This window comes from Leopardus geoffroyi, chromosome B1 (genome assembly GCF_018350155.1).
Source record: "Leopardus geoffroyi isolate Oge1 chromosome B1, O.geoffroyi_Oge1_pat1.0, whole genome shotgun sequence".
NCBI lineage: Eukaryota > Metazoa > Chordata > Mammalia > Carnivora > Felidae > Leopardus > Leopardus geoffroyi.
Window position 1 is genome coordinate 51396230 of NC_059327.1, and position 21145 is coordinate 51417374.

Consider the following 21145-nt stretch of genomic DNA (forward strand, 5'->3'; position numbering starts at 1 on the left):
CACTCGGGTGGCTCAGTCAGTTAAGCATCTGACTCAGGCTCAGGTCATGATCTAACGGGTTCATGATTTCAAGCCTAACATTGGGCTCTGTGCTGTCAGCAGAGATCATCTGTCTTCTGCTGTCTGTCCCTCTCCAACTTGTGCATGCACTCTCTCTTTCTCTCAAAAATAAATAAACATTTTTTTTAAAAAACCCATGAAGAGATGCACACAGAAGCCACGTTCTATGATATAATGAGCTGTTACCAATGGGTCAATAGCCAGGTATTATACCAAGGGAATCAAAAGGTACAGTTCCACCACCGGCCTCAGGGAGATTATGATCCCACTGGGGAGGTGGGAGGTGGAGGGACATGAGTGTGGCTAGCAAAGGGCTGCACTTGGATGTGCAACTGAATCACCTGGGTATTTTCTCCAGCTGCTGTAATCTGGTACCACAGATTGGACATCTCCAAGTACAGAAACTTACATTCTCACAGTTCTGAAGTCTAAGATCCAAGTGGTTGGCAGAGGTGGTTTCTCCTGAGGCCTCTCCCCTTGGCTTGAAGGTGGCCACCTTCTCCCTGTGTCCCCACATGGTGTCCCCCCTATATGCATCTGTGTCCTAATGTCCTCCTCTTTGCCAGTCATATTGGATTAGGGCCCACCTATATGTCTTCACTGAACTTCATTACCTCTTAGAAGACCTTATCTATAATCATATTCTGAGGTACTGGGGGTTAGGATTCAACATAAGAATGTGGGGGGGGGGCACGATTCAGCCCATCAGCCCATAACCCCTAGAGAGCTTTTGAAAGTACTGATGCCCAGACTGCACCTTCAGATATCCAGAGTCTTTGGTTTGGCCTGAGATCCAAACAATTTTTTAGAATTTAAAAATGGTGTTCAATTTCTTTGGGGAACAACAACAAAAAAACTCCCCAAGTGATTCTCAGCCAGTGTTGAAAACCACTAAGCTAAAGTAACACCTGGAAAATAGTGTATGGCAATTGCAGACCAACCCAAGTGATGTTAAGTCTAGGCACAACAGAAATTCACAGGGAAAAACAAACCCTGGAACTGCATCTGGCAGAAAATCACTGTTAAAAAAAATCTCCAAAGCATCTCTAAGTACAATGGGGACATAAAGAGTGAAAAACCAGGAAGAGGGGCGCTTGGGTGGCAGAGTTGGACCAAGACTTTCCAGTGTCCCTTTGGGGGAGTGGGAAGATGTGCACTGACAGAGCAGGGTGAGCCCCACAGCAACTTTGTGGGTGGGGCCTTGTTTGAAGGAGTGAGCCTGACTCTCCAGAGTGGTGACATTGCTTGGTGACATTACTCGCCCTTATTTGGGGGAGGAAGTGTTGTATATAAAGCATCTGCACAGGCAGGAGCCATGGGGGACTTCTGAGTAGGGGCATGATGATCACCCAAGATGAACCAGCAGGATGAATAGGAGGGCCTGTGGTGAGGATATTGTCATGGCAACAGTACATACATACACACACACACACACACACACACCACAAAATGGGCAAGGGGCACTGTACATAATGAATATACAAGCACAGCTCAGCAAGAGTTCACAAAACCTAAAGAACCCTTAACTGTACACAATAAATCATACAGTAATCTTTTATATAGTTCAGAATAGACTTAATGGCTGTACTGTTAGAGGACAGTGGTTCTATGTATGGGGGAGGGGATGCAGGGATTGAAGATTGGTAGCACATTTGAGGACAATGGCTCTGGAACTCTGGTAATTTCTGATTCTTGAGCTGGCAGTGGTTACATTGGTTTGCTCAGTGATAATTCAGTAAGTATAGCTGGCTAATAACTCCTGATTTATATACTTTTTTTGTATGTATGCTATACTTCAATAAAAATCAAGTTTAATGTTAACAAATGTTTTGTGATACCCCATTGAATAAACTTACCAAATATATTTAGCCACTACCCTACGGGTAGACATTTCTTACTATGATTACTACAGACAATACTGACATAAACACCTTTATAAACATAAAAGTAAAAGAAGAAAAGAATGCTTTAAGGCAACATGTGTAAAGCTCTTTCCAGTTTACAAAGTGATTTTATATATAGGCATATATGTTTAAATGCATACATAAATATATTTAAATATATACATATATATACAATAATAGTTGTATGTATGACCTCACTGTTCCTACCATAACCTATAAGGGAGAGGGTGGGAAGCCCCACTGAACAAAGGAGAAATCCAAGGCCAGGCACAGTTCCAGGGTTTGTTTGTCCCTTGGCCTCTGGGTCACAAATGACAGAGGCAAGGCTTTGTCAGCCTTCAAACTGCCAACACCACATCTCTCCCTCAGGGCTGCCTCAGCCCATTGATGAGGGTTGGTTGCAGGCAGAAGAGAAGCAGCCCATTCTTGATGAAGTGAAAACCAAGGGCCACAAGCCCATAAATACTGCACCGTGGGGAAGACACTGTGACCGCAAGTGTCTGGATTCAAAAACAGGAAGGGGGAAACCAGCACAGAGCAGATTTGGAATCAGTCCATGGAAGTTGAATGAATAACTCCAAATCCTGCTTTCTCAGACACTTACTGTGGCCTCTGTGAGCAGGACTGCTCATTTCCTTGAGAATGTTTTTGTCATTTTGTCATCATGCTTCACATGGTGGGAGTGGTGGGGGAGGAGCCTTCAAGAGGCCACCAGAGGACGGATCCTACTGAGGAAGAAAAGGGAGCAAAGACAGGGGACAGACCTGGCCCAAGGAGAGGGCATAGTGATGTAGGCCAAGTGGTTTCTCTTCCCACAGTCCTATCATTGTGTAGTAGTCAGGGTCCTCCAGGGAAATGGAACCAACAGAACGTATGGAGACAGATACATAAAGATTTATCTTGAGGGACTGGCGCATGAGACTTCAGAGGCTGAGGGGTCCCACTGTCCACCATCTGCAAGCCTGAGGCCCAGAAGAGCCAGAGGTATAATTCAATCTGAGTCCAAAGGCCTGACACCCAGGGGGAACTGATGGTGTCAGTCCCAGTAGAGTCTGAAGGCCCAAGAACCAAGCATGCTGATGTCTGAGGACAAGAGAAGATGGAGGTCTTAGATCAATTGATCAATTAGAGAGCAAATTCTCCCTTCCTCTGCCTTTTGGTCCTATTTGGACCCTCCATGGATTAGATGATGCCTACTCATGTTTGTGAAGGTCTTCTTTATTCAGTTTACTGATTCAAATGCTAATCTCTTCTAGAAACACCCTCACAGACATACCCAGAAATCATATTTTGCTAGCTATCTGGACACCTCTTACCCCAGTCAAAGTGACATGTAAGGTTAACCATCACACACTGGTCATAACAAATAATGTAAAACAACATGGGGCAACCCCAGTGTGCAAGAACAACAGGCAATCCCTGTCTTTCCTACTTAGGTTCAGTGACAACTGGCTAGCACTCCACTCTACAACCCATCATCAGATGCAGATGCAAACAGAGCCTTCATTTTTTCTCTGGGAAATGGATAGGAGCAGTTGTTCTGTAATATGTGGATGTAGAAGAGACTGTGCAGATGCAAACCTTGATTCTAGAACCTCCTGGGCAGCCATCCAACCCTCATAGCTGTTTCCTTCCCTGCACAGTTAAGATAATCGTGTTTACAAAGAGTTTTGAGATGATGGTTGTGAAGCCCATGGCACTTGGTAGGTCTCTGTTTTGGCTTAGCTTGTTGGTAAACAATCATCTCTTGGCTATACAATCCAATGTATTGATTTATGGGGTTATCTCCACCCCAGATCCAGAGGAGGTTATGATCTATCTTATCCCGATTTCCTGTCTCTTCCCTGAGCTCTTGCAGTGCTTTATCTCTTCCCCCTCATTTTCATGCTGACTGTATCATTGACGTGTATGCATGCAGCTTATTTCTCCTACTACACTAGGAGACAGGGTGGGAGCTAGGTTACTTATTTTGGGGTCCCCAGTGCATAGCACATTGAAGGTGCTCAGGAAATGTTTGCTGAGTGCCTAAATGAGTACAATTGTCCCTGCTCCTTACCATGGTTTCTGTTATCCCCCATCAGCAACCATCCAAAAATAGGTGATCCTTCTTCTGACCTATTATTGTCAGAAAGTCAATAGTAGCCTAACACATTGCCTGCATTAGTCATCTCACTTCACCTCATCGTATAGCCATCTTATCATCTCACATCATCACAAGAAGATGGGTGAGTACAGGACAATAACATATTATGAGAGACAGAGAGAAAGAGACCACCTTTACATAACTTTTATTATAGTATATTGTTATAATTGTTCCATTTTATTAGTAGTTATTGTTGTTAATCTCTTATTGTGCCTAATTTATAAATTAAACTTTATCAAATGTATGAATGTATAGGAAAAAACAGTATATATAAGGTTTGGTACCATCCATGGTTTAAGGCATCCACTGGGAGTCTTAGAACATATCCCTTGTGAATAAGGGGGCACTACTGTAAATAGGTGAACATTCATTGAACAGAATGGTCATACGATTCTCAATCTGAGGCTGACCTGATACATGGTAAATGAGGTCGATGTTCGGATTTAAAAGCATTTGAGGACCCTTTGATGTTCTGACACTATTTGGAGCCAGTTGTGACCTACTCTTTGAGACTGCTCAGCCAATACTCAGAGTTAAAATAAAGTTTATAATCACTCCCCCTTGGGCTAAGACTGATGTATAATGAGTGGCACCCCAGCCACTTCTCTTGCTTGTCTGTTATGCTGGGCTGGCCCCCCACCAAAGCTCAGGGCCTGGAACCACTGAACCCCAGGAATCACTTTGAGAAAGAGGGTCAGCATCTGATGGTACCCACCTTTGTCAGTCAGGGTTGGGAAACACAGAGCACAGTCAAAGGGTTGACTGAAAGAGTTGAGAGAAGAAACATGGGTAGAGGGTCCAACAAGGGACTGTGATGTGCCTATAAGATGACAACAGTGGGAAGTCATTATTACCCCTGTGCCTGAGGGGTGATGGGGAAAAAGCATTGCGGGGTCAGTAAGAGGTGAACCTACAGAGCAATCACCCATTGGCCTTGAGTAAAAAAATGCAGATGTTGCCAAAGGTATAGGCCTGGCAGGGGATGGGAAAACAAATAGCCCAACCTCTCTCTTCTCACCCTCTGATCTGCTGCTGGTGCCTGCCATTGGCCAAACCCAACCAGAAGACAGAGGGTGCAGGGGTCTATGAGGCAATCCTTATAGGTCAAATGTCTAAGAATGGATCTGGAGGGGCAGACAGAGATTTAACTAACCAAATACCCCAAATAACATCTGCTTCCAGCCAAAGGAAACCCTGGACAGGGGCACTGGTAACATGTCTGAGACCTTAGTACATTTTTGCTCCAAAAACCCTCTCTACAACCCTCCTATGTGCCAGGCTCCAGAGAGTCACTGGGGAGTCATAATCCTGCCCAGAGGAGTCTACAGTCCTGGAAGAGAAACAAACAGTCATCTTTTTTAACCTTCTTGAATTTGGTATCACCTAGAGCACTGGAGGGGCTTCAAATCTCCAGATTGTGACCCAAGTTACTCCAAAATGTTCTCTAGACCCACATAGAATTCATATGAACTTCAGTAACCACTAGTTCATGGTGGGTCACTGTTTACAAAACATTTTCATAGTATTGTATATAATCTTCACATTGTATCATGAGGAATGCAAGAACTAATATTCCTTTTTATACTCCCTACTTTTTTTCAAATGAGAAAACTGACAGATGTAAAGGGAATCCAATCTTCATGACTCTAGAAACCCTGCCCTCTTACTGTAAATAAGGGTGGCTAAAGGCCTAGCCAGGCTCCCAAACTCACCCTGCCTCCCAATCAGGCCTGAGGCAGCCTCAGGGCCCGGAGGTAGAGAAGACAGGGCTCAGGGGATCAGGCCAGACCATACCACAGTTGTCTGAGCAGAAAGAGAGATGATAGGGGCATGAAATGGGGAGGAGTACTCATGCCACAGAGCACCTACAGAGGGAAGAAAGTATCTTTGGCTCCTGTCCAACATCTTAGTCACTCACTCTTGTGCAAATAGTTCAGAATACATGCTCTTCCAGTATCCAAGAAAGAGAAACCACCATGGTGGGCAAAAGCAGCAAGATTTTCAGCACATAGACCACAGGACAAGATGCACCCTACTGTACAACCTCATCTTCACTGGCAACTTCAAGATTTCTACAAGCATGTGCACTGATCCTTTGTGATAGCAATGAGTTGAGGAAGATCAAATCAAAGAAAGCAGAACAGTCAAAGCATAGATGCAAGGTAGTGGGTCTGGGGAGAACTTGGTTTCCATGACTGTTCAGTTCTATCCTCAAAGTTACCGGCATTGCTCAGGTACTGCTTGCTGGAACTGAAGGTACTGCTTGCTGGAGCTGAAGGCGGCTCTGGATTTAGCAGGGAAGCTGGCAGAAGAGTACCAACTCCCTGGGCTCTTGCTTAACTAGGAGGTCATCCAAATAATTGAGGGACATCCCAACAGGAACTGAGTCTATAGACACAGTGGTGGCTGCTACATTTGCCACTACTATCAATGTCACTGAAGTCCCTACATAGGACCATCTGGCCAGGGGGCCCCACCCCATCTATTGGCAGAGCAAATCTACCTCCAAGCATTATGTCTCTTTCACCTGTGAACTCACTAACCCCCAAGTAGGATTCCTCTTCCTCAAGGGACACCAATAGGCACGGCCTCTCCAGTTTCCTTGGGACCCTCACCACCCAGAATTAGGGGCCCCACCTCCCTCAGGAATACATCCACCCAAGCCTTAGGTACTGTTGAGTCTTCTTAGTCACTTTTTCTGCCATGCATAAGTAAAAATATGTAGATTGTGAGCTTTTTGTCTTCTCTTGGCTACATTAACATGAGCTAATAATAATAAATTCACAGAACAGTTGAACTGTGGAATGGAGGGAGACAAGCAAAGGCTTGGGAGTCAGTAGACTGATTCTTCATCCTAATTCTGCTATGGACCAATATTCAGCCTTGAGGAAGTCAGTTTACTTCACGGGGTACAAGTTGGTGAGGGGATAAAAGCCCATGTGCTTTCCAAGTGACCCTTGATCCATAGTAGCCCATGATTATTATCTCCTCCAAGAGGAGCCCCTTCTAGGCACCCAGAATACTTTCATGTTAATCTCTGGGTTTTGTTCACCCTACCATGCCTTGTTACTCCCAAACCACCCCCAGATACCCAATGCCTCATGTACTTTCTGTTTTCTCTTGGATGTCCTAGGGAACATAATTAATAAAACTCATGTTATTCTATGAGACCAATTCATTCCTTTGTTCTGCAAATACCTATTGAATATCTATGAAATCCTTGGTGTTGTCAAGAAAGAAGACTAGGTAACCTTTTGGGACAGGGTTCTTCAATGTTCTCACTGGGTAAAGGAAAACCCTTTGATTTACACACTAAGATGTCCAAGATGAACATAGGGGAAGGGAAGGAAAAATTAGATAAAATCAGAGAGGGATACAAACAACAAGAGACTCTTAAATACAGAGAACAAACTGAGAGTTGCTGGAGGAGAGGTGGTGGGAGGATGGGCTAAATGGGTGATGGGCATTAAGGAGGGCGCTTGTAATGAACACTGGATGTTATATGTAAGTGATAAATCACTGGGTTCTACTCCTGAAACCAATATTACATTGTATGTTAACTAACTTGTATTGAAATAAATGAAAAATAAAATAATAAAATAAAATAAAATAAGCAACACTAAAAGCTTCCCATTTCCTCTGCTCTTCTCTTCCCTTCCCCTCCTGGCACAGAGCTATTGGTTAAGGGAGTAGTTGGTAAGGGTGATTGGGTGCCTACAGGGATCATGGAGGATTTGGGAATTTTTTGTACTGTTCCTGCAACTTTTCAGTAGGTTTGGAACTACTTCAAAATAAATATTAGTTACTTAAAAAGCATGAATAGTGAGTGGAGAGTCAGGAACAGCTGGAGGCCAATGGATGGAATGCTTGGAGGCAGCAGAAGTCCCCCCAGGTTAGGCCACTGCATTGACCTGTGGACAAAGGTCCATTGGAAGAGGCCAGCACAGACTGAGAACCAGATGGGGATGGGGCTTGGGCTCATGTCCTGCTCTGCCACTAATTCCATCATTTAATCAACAACTCCCTATGGATGACCGGTCCTCTGCCAGGCACAGTGTTAAGTGCTATGTGGGCATGGAGGAGTTGCTTCATCTCTCTGGGCCTCAGTTTTCTCATCTGTAAAATGGGTTATTTGGACTAAGTGATGCTTTTGGGTCCTTCCAGTTCTCACCCTTTCTGAGTCTGTAACAAGAACTCTAGGATGCCTTGTGTCAGGGCCTTGAAGAGGGGCACTGGGGGCATTTGGGGTAGGTTAAGTCTATCAGTATGAAGATGGCAACATGAGGCAAAAGGAAGAGAAGCAGGTTTGCAGTCAACCAGAACCCCTCAAAGTCCCAGTGCTACTCTTTAGAAGCTGTAAAGCCTTGAATTTGGACTAATGAATTAACCTATCTGAGCCTGGTCACTGCTCCTATGTAATATGGAGACATCAACACCTGCCCTGCACAGTCAAAGCCTCTCTTCTTCCCCTTCCCCCTCGAACTGCATCTCAGGGCCCCACCAGCCCCAAGAAGCCTGCTTCATAATGACCTCCTTGGATGACAGGCACTGAGGCAACAGGAAGGACTGTTGTTTTAACTGCTCTGGGTTTCCTCCTTTTGTCTCTGGCATTATAAACAAGCCTATTCCCCAAAGCCACATCTGATAATCCAGCTGCAGGAGGTCAGCGGTCAAGCAATCAGAAATGCTTTTAGCTGGGATTAGGTAATTCAAAGCTGGACCTGATGCCCGCAGCAGGTCAAAACTAACCTATCCTCGCTGTCACTCAGGCTGCCTGGGCATAGATGCCCTTTGGGAAGTTGACTGCCGCCCAGACAGAGTGGGAGTGTCCAGGGCAAGGCTCAGCCTGTCCACACAGCTCCCCTGAAACAGCTCCAAGCCTGAGGACCTTGGGCCATGACAAAAGGTTCCTGTTAAGGGAGGCTCTTTGTGGCATACAAAGCACTTTCACCCACTCTCAGTTATCCTTGGAAAGCATTTACAGTGAAAGATCAGGGGCCCAGAGAGGAGAGGGATCTGCTTAGGGTCCAAGGAGCAGGTAAGGAGAAAACAGTTTGAGTCTGGACTCAAACTGAATGCTCACACAGTTAAAGGCATCAGTTCACGTTCCCCAACCATCTGGGCTCATCACAGCATCTGGTGAGTTACTGTGCCCCCTTTCACAGTCCGAGGAGAGCACAGTATTTCCTTCTGTATTCATCTACTATATTGAAATCAAGCTAGTTAGGTGATAGATTCAATGAGGTGATAAATTTACTGTGTGTGATGTTATGCAGGAACCAGAAGACTTTTCTGGGTCTTTTTGGTATTAAATAGAAGAATAAATATATCGGTAAAAAATATAGTCCAAAGAACTCCCCCTTAGTCAGTTGACCCACTTAAGAATATACTAGATGCTCTAGATAATGTGCTCAGTTGAACTTTCCTGCAAAGAAAGAGTTAATGTAGATGTTATTTGTGGTAACTTATCTCCCATATAGGCACTTATTTCCCTAAGTTGGTTGAGACAGGAGGGCAAAGAGACGGGGGGAAATAGGAAGAGAGAGAGGAAAAATGGGTTCGTTTCAAGATCAAAAGATGCTCAGAGATCCAAAAGGAAATACAAACTCTGGGGGTGGGGGGATTTTCAGGACTCTGTATCCTCCTGATAAGGAACGAATTCTTAGGATGGCTCCACCCTCCTGTCTGCAGCCCCAGGGCCAGGTCCCCTCTCCAGCAAGAGCAGGCAATGGCACCCACTCCTGGAGCTGGTGACCAGAGGCCAGAGCAGACACAGACCTGGGGAATAATATCTCCTAAGTCCACAACAGGAAAGAACAATTGGACAACACCTGCTTTGTAATATTTCATTAGTTTCAGGTATGGCTTATGTCAATTACACATGTGAACACAAAAATACTGGCTAAGTTTACCTATTCAAATTAAACACACATTCAAACAAGTTTACACTTATTTGTAGGCATTAGTGACTCTCACTGAAGTCTAACCAAATAGTAAAACAGTTTGGTTCATCTTCATGATAAAAGTTTAAACAGAAGCGTTGAGATAGGAACTTCCCATGGATAGTGCAACTTAAGCAGAAATTTAAGACAGTTTCACACGGAAATAAAAAATTGAAGGAAGAAATGAAATAATTCCCTCCCTTGATTTTTTTTCAAAATATTAGATAAAAGTTTCTACTCAAATCATTTGAGAGTGGGAATTATTGAGATTAGAGCTGAGGCAAATAAATGCGATCACCAGACAGAAGGACACAGATTAAACCCATTATCTACTCAACAGATTAATGGAGGAGCTCCAGCAGGGCAGCTGGGGCCAGGTGTTCTTGCTGCTGCTTTCTGACAGAGCAAGCAACACATTAGCTCTGCTGAAGGCCCTTCACTCACCCTCAGTTTTTCTCCTTGTAACCCCATCAGCAGCAGGAGAGAAAGAGAAACAGGACATATAGACATTGTATTATTCACGATTCAGGTAATACGATTCTAAGTGTGTCAACCTGACCTACCTGTTTCTCTTTGCTTCCTGATGATGTTTTCAATTTATTTAACAAACCATGCTATTTGAGCATCTTACTATGAGCCTTTCAGTTTCATGACAGTAGAGAAAACGTGGCCAAACTGTACTTAGACTACCAAGGCATCAAGGTATCCACCCCATAACAAATCAAATCTAAGAAATGAATGAAAATAAACTTAGAATATATATATATATATATATATATATATATATATGTGTGTGTGTGTGTGTATACATACATATATATATATATTTTTTAATTTTTTTTTTTTCAACGTTCATTCATCTTCGGGACAGAGAGAGACAGAGCATGAACGGGGGAGGGGCAGAGAGAGAGGGAAACACAGAATCCGAAACAGGCTCCAGGCTCTGAGCCATCAGCCCAGAGCCTGACACGGGGCTCGAACTCACAGACCGCGAGATCGTGACCTGGCTGAAGTCGGACGCTTAACCGACTGCGCCACCCAGGCGCCCCTTTTTTTTTTTAAAGGGGTGCCTGGGTGGCTTAGTCAGTTAAGTGTCCGATTCTTGATTTCGGGTCAGGTCATGATCTCACAGTTTGTGAGATACAGCCCCACATCAGGCTCTGTGCTGACATTGCAGAGCCTGCTTGGGATTCTCCCTCTCTCTCTCTTTCCTGCCCCCGCCTCCCTCAAAATAAATAAATAAACTTTTAAAAGTATTAAAAGATGAATGACAGTTAATTTGGTAAAGATAGATGAAAAGCATTTCAAGTAGAAGGAACAGCATGGGCAAAAAAAAAAAAAAAAAAAAAAAAAAAATCCCTGTGGCATTTCCCTCTTTTTAAAGGATGGTGTTGGTAGAACGTTATATGGCATATATTTATTACAGGGTTCTAAATCCTGAATAGTCAGTGTTGGTTGTTGTTGTTTGTCTTTTGATTGTACTTTAATCTACTTAAAAACAAAACAAAAAATAAAGCTTCCTTGGAATGACACCAGTCATAGGAAAGAAACTACGGAAACTGGAGGATTTTGGAGTGAGGTTGACAGGCTGGCCCAGGAAAGCTGCATGATTTGAACTGCTTAACCCTGTTCCTTTCACTTCAGAAATGGTACTCTTTTAACAGTGAAGTCTCATATACCTCAAATAGTTGGAAAATGAGCCATTTTGCATAAGTCAACTTTCCAAGTAACAAAAGTTTTACTTCTGTGTAACACCAAGATTTTTTTCTATGCTCTAAATCACTAAAATTTTTTTAAAAGAATTTATAAGAGACAAGAAAAAGACTGTTGCAATATTAACTATAAAATAAAATACAACATTTTTCATATGATATGGAGCAGATGCAATGCCATGGCTCAACAAATCCTATGTCATATTCCACCTTCCTGAGTATATGACCACACTTTGTTTTTGTTTTTTGCAGTCAGGTGGCCTATGTGATCAGCTCTTTCCAATGAAATGTGAACAGATATGGAGGCCTCAAGTTGGAACAGTAGAGCCAATTAAAACAGCTTGGACCCCTTAGTCACCACTTAAATGACAATAGCCCCAGAGGGTTGCCTGTGTAGGTGAGAAATAAACCTCCATTGGACTAAGCCACTGAGATTTGGGAGTTATTTGTCAATGCAGCCTAACCTAGCCTATCCACACTAATGCATGATATAAAAAGGAGAACAACAAAAATAAAAATATTTTTAAATTACATGGAAAGAAAGTACTCCAAATTTTTCTAATTTTTCTTAGGTGATGGTACCTACAGGTAATTAAAAAAAATGGCTTTGTATATTTTCAATATTCTATCATGTAATACATTATTTTTAGTGGAAAAAAATTAATTTTATTTTAAAAGCCCCAAAAGTTATTGGTGGAGGGATAGACACATAGATGAATGGAATAGAATAGAGAACTCTAAAATAGACCCACACAAAGATCTCCAACTAGTTTTTGACAAAAATGCAAAATGAGAAAGAATAGTTTTTTCGGTAAACAGTCCCAGAGCAATTGGGCATTCTAAAGGAAGGAAGGACGGAAGGAAGGAAAGAAGGAAGGAAGGAAGGAAGGAAGGAAGGAAGGAAGGAAGGAAATTAATCTCAACCTAACCCTCATGTCTTATACAAAAATTAACTCAAAATCACAGACTTTAATGTAAAATATAAAATAATAAAGCTTTTAGAAAAAATAGAAGGAAATCTTTAGGATCTAGATAAAAGTTCTTAGACTCAAACACATGATCCAGAAAAAGAAAAATTGATTAAATTTAACTTTATCAAAATCTAAAACTTCAGTTCTGTAAAAGACCTCATTAAGTAGATGAAAAGACAAACTACAGAATGGGAGAAAATACTTGCAAACTACATGTCCAACAAAGAATTGTTATCTGGAATATATAAAGAAACCTCAAGACTCATAAGGGAACAAAGAATCTGATTAGAAATTGGGTAAAAGACATGAGCAGATACTTCACCAAAGAGGAAATATGTATTGCAAATGAGCATGTGAAAAGACGTTCAACACCATTAGCCATGAGAAATCTTTTTTTTTTTTTTTTTAAGAAGTTTATTTATTTTTTTGGGGACAGAGAGAGACAGAGCATGAACGGGGGAGGGGCAGAGAGAGAGGGAGACACAGAATCGGAAACAGGCTCCAGGCTCTGAGCCATCAGCCCAGAGCCCGACGCGGGGCTTGAACTCACGGACCGCGAGATCGTGACCTGGCTGAAGTCGGACGCTTAACCGACTGCGCCACCCAGGCGCCCCGAGAAATCTTTACCTACCTATCAGAATGACTAAAATTTTATATGCCCACATTCCTGATGGGAATGTGAAATATTGCAGCCACTGTGGAAAACAGTTTGGCAGCTACTTATAAAACTAAACAAGAAGCTACCATAAGACCCGGGAATTGTACTCTTGGGCATTTATTCCAGGGAAATGAAAACATAGGTTCACACAAAAGCCTTTACCTAAGTGTTCATAGCAGCTTTATTTGTAATAGCCAGAGGCTGGAAACAACTCAGATGTCCTTCAATGAATGAATGCTTAAACAGACTGGTGGTACATCTATCCCATAGAATACTACTCAAGCAATGAAAAGGGAACAAACCATTATTGATGCACACCACAAATTGTGAGGCAAAATGTTGCATATTCTGACTCCATTCATCTTCCTTTCTTGAAATGGCAAAATTATAGAAATGGAGAACAGAGGAATGGTTGCCAGAGTTAAGGAGGAAAGTGGGTGTGGCTATAAGAAGGCAAAATGAAGGATCTTTGTGGTGCAGGATATGTCTATATCTTGACTATATCAATGTCAATATCTTGGCTGTGATAGTGTACTATAGTCTGATGAGATGTTACCATTGGGGAAAATTGAGTAAAGACTATAGATCTCTCTGTATTATTTCTTACACCTGCATATAAAACTACAATTACCTCAAAATAAAAGACTTAATTTTTTGAAGAGTTTTTAAAAGTCCCAAGAGGGAGAGTGATCAAAATTTTTACCATGTGTGGCAAAGACTGTTAATACCCACTCTCCCTTTCTTCTTACTCACAAAATCCTAAATATTGGAGGCTGCAATATACCTAATTAATAAAATGACATTTCCTAAATTCTTTTTTTCAGGTGGGGATAACCAATGAGGGTTTTTTTTTAATGTTTATTTATTTTTGAGAGAGAAAGAATGTGAACAGGGGAGGGTCAGAGAGAGGGAAACACAGAATTTGAAGCAGGCTCTAGGCTCTGAGCTGTCAGCACAGAGCCCAACATGGGGCTCGTGAGATCATGACCTGAGCCAGTCAGAAGCTTAACTGACTGAGCCACCCAGGCACCCCAGGATGACCAATGAGTTTTATGCAGAAGTCATTTGGAGGAGTTTCTAGGAAACCTCTCTCAAGGGTGCTAAAACATTTTCCCCCTCACTCCCTTCTCCTTCCAGATGCCTGGAACATGTACACAATGACTACAGACACCATTTTGTCATTGCGATGGAATCTAATACTAAAGATAAGAGATAGAAGGAGCCTACATACCAATGGCCACAGAACTACCATACCAGCCCTGGACTGCCTCTGAGTTTTTCAATTAAGCCACTGAAACTTGATTTTCCATCATTTGCAGTCAAATATATATGTGCTACTGAAGTGAGCATACCTGCAGTCAAATGTAATCCTACTTGGTGCACCATACAATTTACCACATCTCTCAGTGCCTCACCTCCCCCTGTCCAGTCCCAAACATTCCCATCCCCACACAGAGGAATGGTGACTTGGCTTGGGGCTTAGTTGTACTTAAGGAGCAAGAGGAAGTCTGCAGAATTGAAAAACCAGAGATGGCTTTGATTCATTTACGTTAGAAAACTCTCAAGAAACTTAAGAAAAACAAAAATAATTGGGTAGTTAAAAGTAAGAGAGGGGCGCCTGGGTGGCGCAGTCGGTTAAGCGTCCGACTTCAGCCAGGTCACGATCTCGCGGTCCGTGAGTTCGAGCCCCGCGTCAGGCTCTGGGCTGATGGCTCAGAGCCTGGAGCCTGTTTCCGATTCTGTGTCTCCCTCTCTCTCTGCCCCTCCCCCGTTCATGCTCTGTCTCTCTCTGTCCCAAAAATAAATAAACATTGAAAAAAAAAAATTAAAAAAAAAAAAAGTAAGAGAAAAATGGAGAGTAGTACTGGCTAAAATCAAGAGAGAAAAAATTTGGAGGGAAAACTAGAAAAAATCAGGAGGGAGGGGAAGATAGGTGAAGATCTGTTGGATATTTTGCTATGAAATGACCCCTTGGGGCTTCTTAGGGAGGTTTTAGTAAATAATTGGCTTTGGAAAAAAAAATTTTTAATATCAGAATGAGTTTCTCTGATTCTACCAGTATGCTGCAAAATGCCAACAGGCAGCTCAAGTATATTTTGGTTATAAAAGAATTGTCTATGTGCCCAGGGTCCCCTAAATTAAATGCTTAGTAACTTAAGGGAAAGATAAGAAGAATGCAGGGTGCTCTTAGGAAGCACAAGCAGGAGAACATCTACTCTAGCCAAACCATGATCAACTTTTAAAAATTACAAAAATATTTTTGAAGAGGAATGTCACAGACATTCTATTTCTCTCTCTTTTTTAATGCAGAGCTTCAAGCAAGACACAGTGAAGCTTATGGTTACATGGGTGCAGTTAAATTTTGGTTCTTTTCCCCACTTACTAGTTATTTATGTAATTTTGGCTAAATTAACAAGTAGCCCAAGCCCCAGTTTCCTCGTCTGAAAAAAAAAAATTACCCCAAGTTCTACATGAAAGCATAAGTTTGAAAATGCCTGGCACCCTGTAGGTGCTGGATGTTAGTTCTTCCACTCTTCTGATGGTTCCTAATCTGGCTTCTGCCATAGGATGATGGGTAGTCTGCTATGGGCTCCCCAAAGACCCGAGGATCAGTGATGAGAGACACATTCTTGGCTTCTCAGAAAGGAAGGGAAAGCATTTAGATTAGTGTCTTGGGCAGAGGGGAACAGTGTCTTTCCATCTGTCTCTTTTGCCAGGTAATAAGGTAACAAAGAGTCTGGAAAAAGCTGGAATGTGATCCAGTAATCCCTGCACAAGGAAAGAGAAGATCCTGGTTCAGCCAAGAACCTAATGTGAGTGCTGGAAAAACACTCCTTTCTCGCCTGGGGGCTTGCTGGCTACTTCTCACCTGGGCAGGTGGTGGTAGGTGACAAAGCACCCAGCTCCCAAAACATGTTGATGGAGTCATGAAAATTCAGAGAATGGAAGCAACTGGTATGTTACAAGAAACTGATTTACAAAACCAGAGCAATAAAACTCTATAGAGTCTGTCATTCTGGCAAATGTGGCCAAGGGTGGGTGAGAGGAGATTGGGAGATGATCAGAAAGGGTAGCAGAAACTTCCAGCATCTGTCAACAAAGGGGCATGTTTCCAGGGATAAGTTTGGGATGTGAGAAGGTCATGTGGGGTCCTGAGAGCATCCAGCCCAATTCTGCCCTCTGGGAAAGCTTATGCTCTGCTCCTTGACCTTCTTCTCCAAGAAGACCCAAGGTCTATTCAAGGTCTAGGAAACTGGACTGCTCAGGACTTGGACCAGGTGACTGAGATGCTGTCTCACTGGGGTAATGAGGACTCAGAGATTTCACACCATATCTCTGGACTTCTGATTTCTTCTCCAAAAAATGGGGAGGCTGGACAAGTTGGCCCTTAAAGACGTTGTCCATCCTGAAAGTCTATGACTCTACAAGAAGCCAGTGGCTCTCCTGAATTGTAGCTTCCAAAGAAAAGCAGCCCATAGCAGACCATCCCTGTGCCACCCTCTGCTCTTTGAAGGGCACTCAAGGTCACACAGGTCTGATTCACCCCTGCTCTCAACTAAACAGAAAAATGTAACAACTAAGAGTTGACTGGGTCAAGGTGAGCTAATAGCATCTATAAACAAAGACCACCTCTCCCTCTCTAGCTTCTGGCTGGTTCATTCACCAGTCTGGGCCTCAGCCTATTCATCCTTTTTCATTATTAAAATAAAAACAAAATCCCTTCCTATTTTGTAGGCTTGCCCTGAAGATGCCATGAAGCTGGTGAGTAGTGGGAGCTCTGGCAATGCCGTAGCTGGAGTTCTCAAACCTGGTTACATGTAATAATCTACCTAGAACCCGACCTCAGAGATCTCTACCAAACTGGCACTTTTCTAGTGGTTCCTGTGGGACTCTAACATATAGCCAGGAATGAGAACCACTTCTCTCCAACTCTGAGTAAATACATGTTATTGCTAATAAAAGATGAAAAATTCAGGTGAGTAGTTATTTAGCTTATACAACACTAACAACCCATTTGACTGATTTTTATATTAATGACCATTTATTTTAACATTGGATCTCTTGGATTTCTTTTTTTTTTCATTTTTTTTAATGTTTGTTTATTTTTCAGAGAGGGAGAGAGAGAGTAAGAGAGTGCAAGCAAGGGAGGGACAGAGAGAGAAGGAGACACACAATCTGAAGCAGACTCCAGGCTCTGAGCTGTCAGCACAGAGCCTGACACGGGGTTCAAACCCACAAACTGGGAGATCATGACCTGAGCCCAAGTCAGACACTTAATCAACTGAGCCACCCAAGCACTCCTGGATCTCTTGGATTTCTATAATGTCTTAAATTATTGTGGGAATGAAGAAATACACAAATAGAAGAAATAAAATCTTAAATTAATTTCTGTAAAGATCTTCTCCAAACCAGTGGTTCCCAAACCTCAGTCTTCAACACCAAATCATCCAAACCACCAGAGGTTTTGGTTGAAGTCCCAGATTTTCCAAACATCACTTCCTAGAACTGAATCCAAACCTTTGAGGGTGGGAATTGGTATGAGCCATCATTCTAGGTGATTCTGAAGCACAGCCAGGTTAGAGAATCACTGCTAACACATTCTGGGATGGGCACATCCTGCCAGGAAAGAAAGCCTCCAGGAAGGGAAGCAGTCATGTGCCCTTGAGCCTTCAGCCTCTGCTGACTGGGTCTCCACGTTCCCAACTATAAAACTATGGGCTCTGGAAATACTCAGAAACATAACCCACAGGCTGTTTCCCACTGTTTGAGGGAGTGCAACTCCCATGTCACTACCAGGCCAGGTGGAGGACACATTCATTATTGGTCACCAGTGCAAGATTCCATACTGTGAACCCAAAAGGCAACTGCTGATGTGGGCTTTCTCCTCCTTCCAGCTTGCATTTTGTCTCACTCATAAAGCCTGGATTCCTTCAATACCCTGTTGGCCACCCTGCCCCATCTTCATTCTGTCATTCAGCAGATACAGACTACACCCCAGGCTGGGCATTGAGGCCACCCCAGAGAGCATGACAGGAGACATCCTGCACCTCGGAGCTTAGAGCCTCATCTGGAGACAGGAGAGAACCAGGCTGGGTCAGGAGAAGAAGAGGGTGCATCAGACTCAGCAATGTCACTGGGAGAGCCTGCTGTAATGAGGATCTCATAACACTAGCACCTGCTTATGTTACACTTTCCCTGACAATCTGATCCCCACACACCATGTGGGACCCACCACTATCATCTCCATTTTGTGGTGGGAAAATGGAGAAGTTTAAATACATAAATACATAAATACATAAAGAGATTTAAATACATAGAGACAGGCAGAAGCTGTGAAGGGAAGCTGGGGTTTGAACCCAGAAGCATGGACACCAGTACTGGTTTTCTGAATGGCTAAGTATCTTACCTGTGTGTGCTGTGTTAAGATATTGTCTTTCATTTATTAACCTGTTAAGGATTTTGCATACCTTACTAGGAGCCTTGGGAGCATGGACCCAGAGAAGAGACAATGCAGGCTCTAGAAATTTCCAAGGACTCCTGAGTCCCCAGTATGCACTCCGGGTGGGGCACATCCCCTGGTGTCTCTGGACTCCTCATCTCCTAGGAAGGAGTGTCAACGGAGATGGGCCAGGGCCAGCCCCTCTAATGTCCAGGGCTCAAGGTGGAGCCTCTATTACCTGCATCTACAGGTGGCAGGTGTGGACAGAGTCTTGGACGTAGACAGGAGGTTGGAGTTCTAAACCAGCTCAGCTACTTACCAGCTATGTGGCTAGGCAAGTGACTTAACTGCTTAATGCCTTACATACAAAACAAGGAGACATGCTTTTCTCAGAAAGTTCTAGGAAGGTTGCAATGAAAATTTAAAAATGGGTGTTGAAGCCTATTATGGTATGTATGCTCTTAGGCACTTTGCACCTATTCTTCTCAAATGACAGCCCTCAGTGGTTAGCCCCCTTAGGTACTGCTTCAGCAGAAGGCAGCTTGGCCCTGGGCTACATTTCTTGCAAGGTAGTGCACCTCCAATGATGGATCTGTGCAAGCCCAGCCATAAAGTCCTGGTCATCTTGCCCCTAGTCAAGGAAGCAGTCAAGAGCTGTCTACTTTCAGAACTCCCTGCAAAATTGGTTGAGTCTCCACCCAAGACTCCATGGCAACCCACTTCTGCCTCTGCCAGTCCTATTTATTCCCTCTAAGGGCACCTCCTAATAAACCTCAGTACCCTAACCTGCCTCTCAGATTCTTCTTCCCAATGAACCCAATCTGTGATAGCTGAGAGCATATTTTCATTGTTCTTGCTGCTATCAGTTTTTTTTTTTCAATTGTGGTAAAGTACACATAACATAAAAGGTACCGTCTTAACCATTTTAAGTGTATAGTTCCATGGCATAAAGTATATTCATATTGTTGAGTGGTCATCACCACCATCCACTCACAGATCTCTTCATCTTGCAAAACCGAAATTCTGTCCCCATTAAATACTAACTCCCCATTCTCCCTTTCCCTAGCCCCTGGAAACCACCTCTCTACCATTTCTGATAGAACCACCTTTTTTGTCTCTGTGAATTTGATTCCTCTAGGAATCTAATATAAGTGAATTCATGCAGTATTTATCTTTTTTATGGGTGGCTTATTTCACTTAGCACAACATCCTCAAGTTCATCCATGTTGTAGCAGGTGTCATAATATCCTTGTATGTATATGTATACCGCATTTTCTTTATGCACTCATCCATTGATAGATACTTGAGTTGCTTCCATCTTTTGGGTATAGTGGATGCTGCTGCTTTAAACATGAGTGTACAAAAAGCTGTTCAAGACTCTGCTTTCAATTATTTGGAGTATGTACCCAGAGGTGGAATTGCTGGATCGTATGTTGATATTATGTTTAATTTTTTGAGCGACCGCCATGCTGTTTTCCATAGTGGCTGCACCATTTTGCATTCCCACCAACAGTGCACAAGAATTCCAGTTTCTCCACATCCTCACCAACCCTTGTCATTAATTGCTTTTCAATGTCGGCTTCCAGGCCTTCTCCTAGAGGAGCCATGTTTTTTAAATGCCTTGGGCAGTTTCACAACAAATAGATTTGAGAACCACAGTTCTGAAATCTAGTAGCCACACCATCCTGCTCCTGCATGGATCTGATACACATCTCCAAAATTTTAAAACAAATCACAAAGAATGGTGTAACAGGCATGGACCCTGATGTCCAAAGCCCTGGGTTCTTTGTCTTATTTGAAGTGACCTCCATGTCTTTGCCAGTAAAATGAGACCCTCAAAGCAGAAAAGCAATAAGGTCCATCTGACTCTTGTGCTAGAGCTCCAGGTAGGATCTCATTTAGAGAAATCATTTTTGCTGAGCATGGACAGACACTACACACACAGGGGAACTGGACACAATCTTCCACCTTCTCAGTGTTTATCTTCCTCAACTCTGCACATATCTCCCCTATAGACACCCCTTGGGATCTCAACCTCACAGCTTTCCTATGTCACTTACTAAGGATTAAGTAGGGAGCTTCAGGAGCAAGAGCATCCACCCCATGGTCAGAAGGAGCGAGGGCAGTGAAGGCTGTGGCCAACCGCTCCCATCCAGGATTTGTTTCCTTTCAGAGCTGTTGGCCATCCCTGAGCCTAGATAGGAGTCTGTTCCTTAAAACAGAAACCTGTTGGGGTGGGGGGGGCTTCCCTTCCCTCAGAAAACCCTTGTATTCACTACTCCAATGGGTTGACAAAGCTCTTACAGAGGAAGAAG

At 43.1% G+C, this 21145-nt stretch overlaps 1 protein-coding gene across 5 annotated transcripts in view; it reads right to left on the minus strand.

Annotated features, from left to right (window-relative positions):
• The window catches only part of RP1L1 (RP1 like 1), a 66261-nt gene that overhangs the window by 25391 nt on the left and 19725 nt on the right, over nt 1-21145 (minus strand). For 2 of the 5 annotated variants that reach the window (XM_045462130.1, XM_045462120.1), the window contains exon 2: nt 10494-10507. The exons of the other annotated variants lie outside the window; for them this stretch is intronic. The gene's annotated coding sequence lies outside the window, so the exon portion shown is untranslated. The remainder of the gene's footprint in view (nt 1-10493; nt 10508-21145) is intronic. 5 annotated transcript variants of the gene reach the window in all.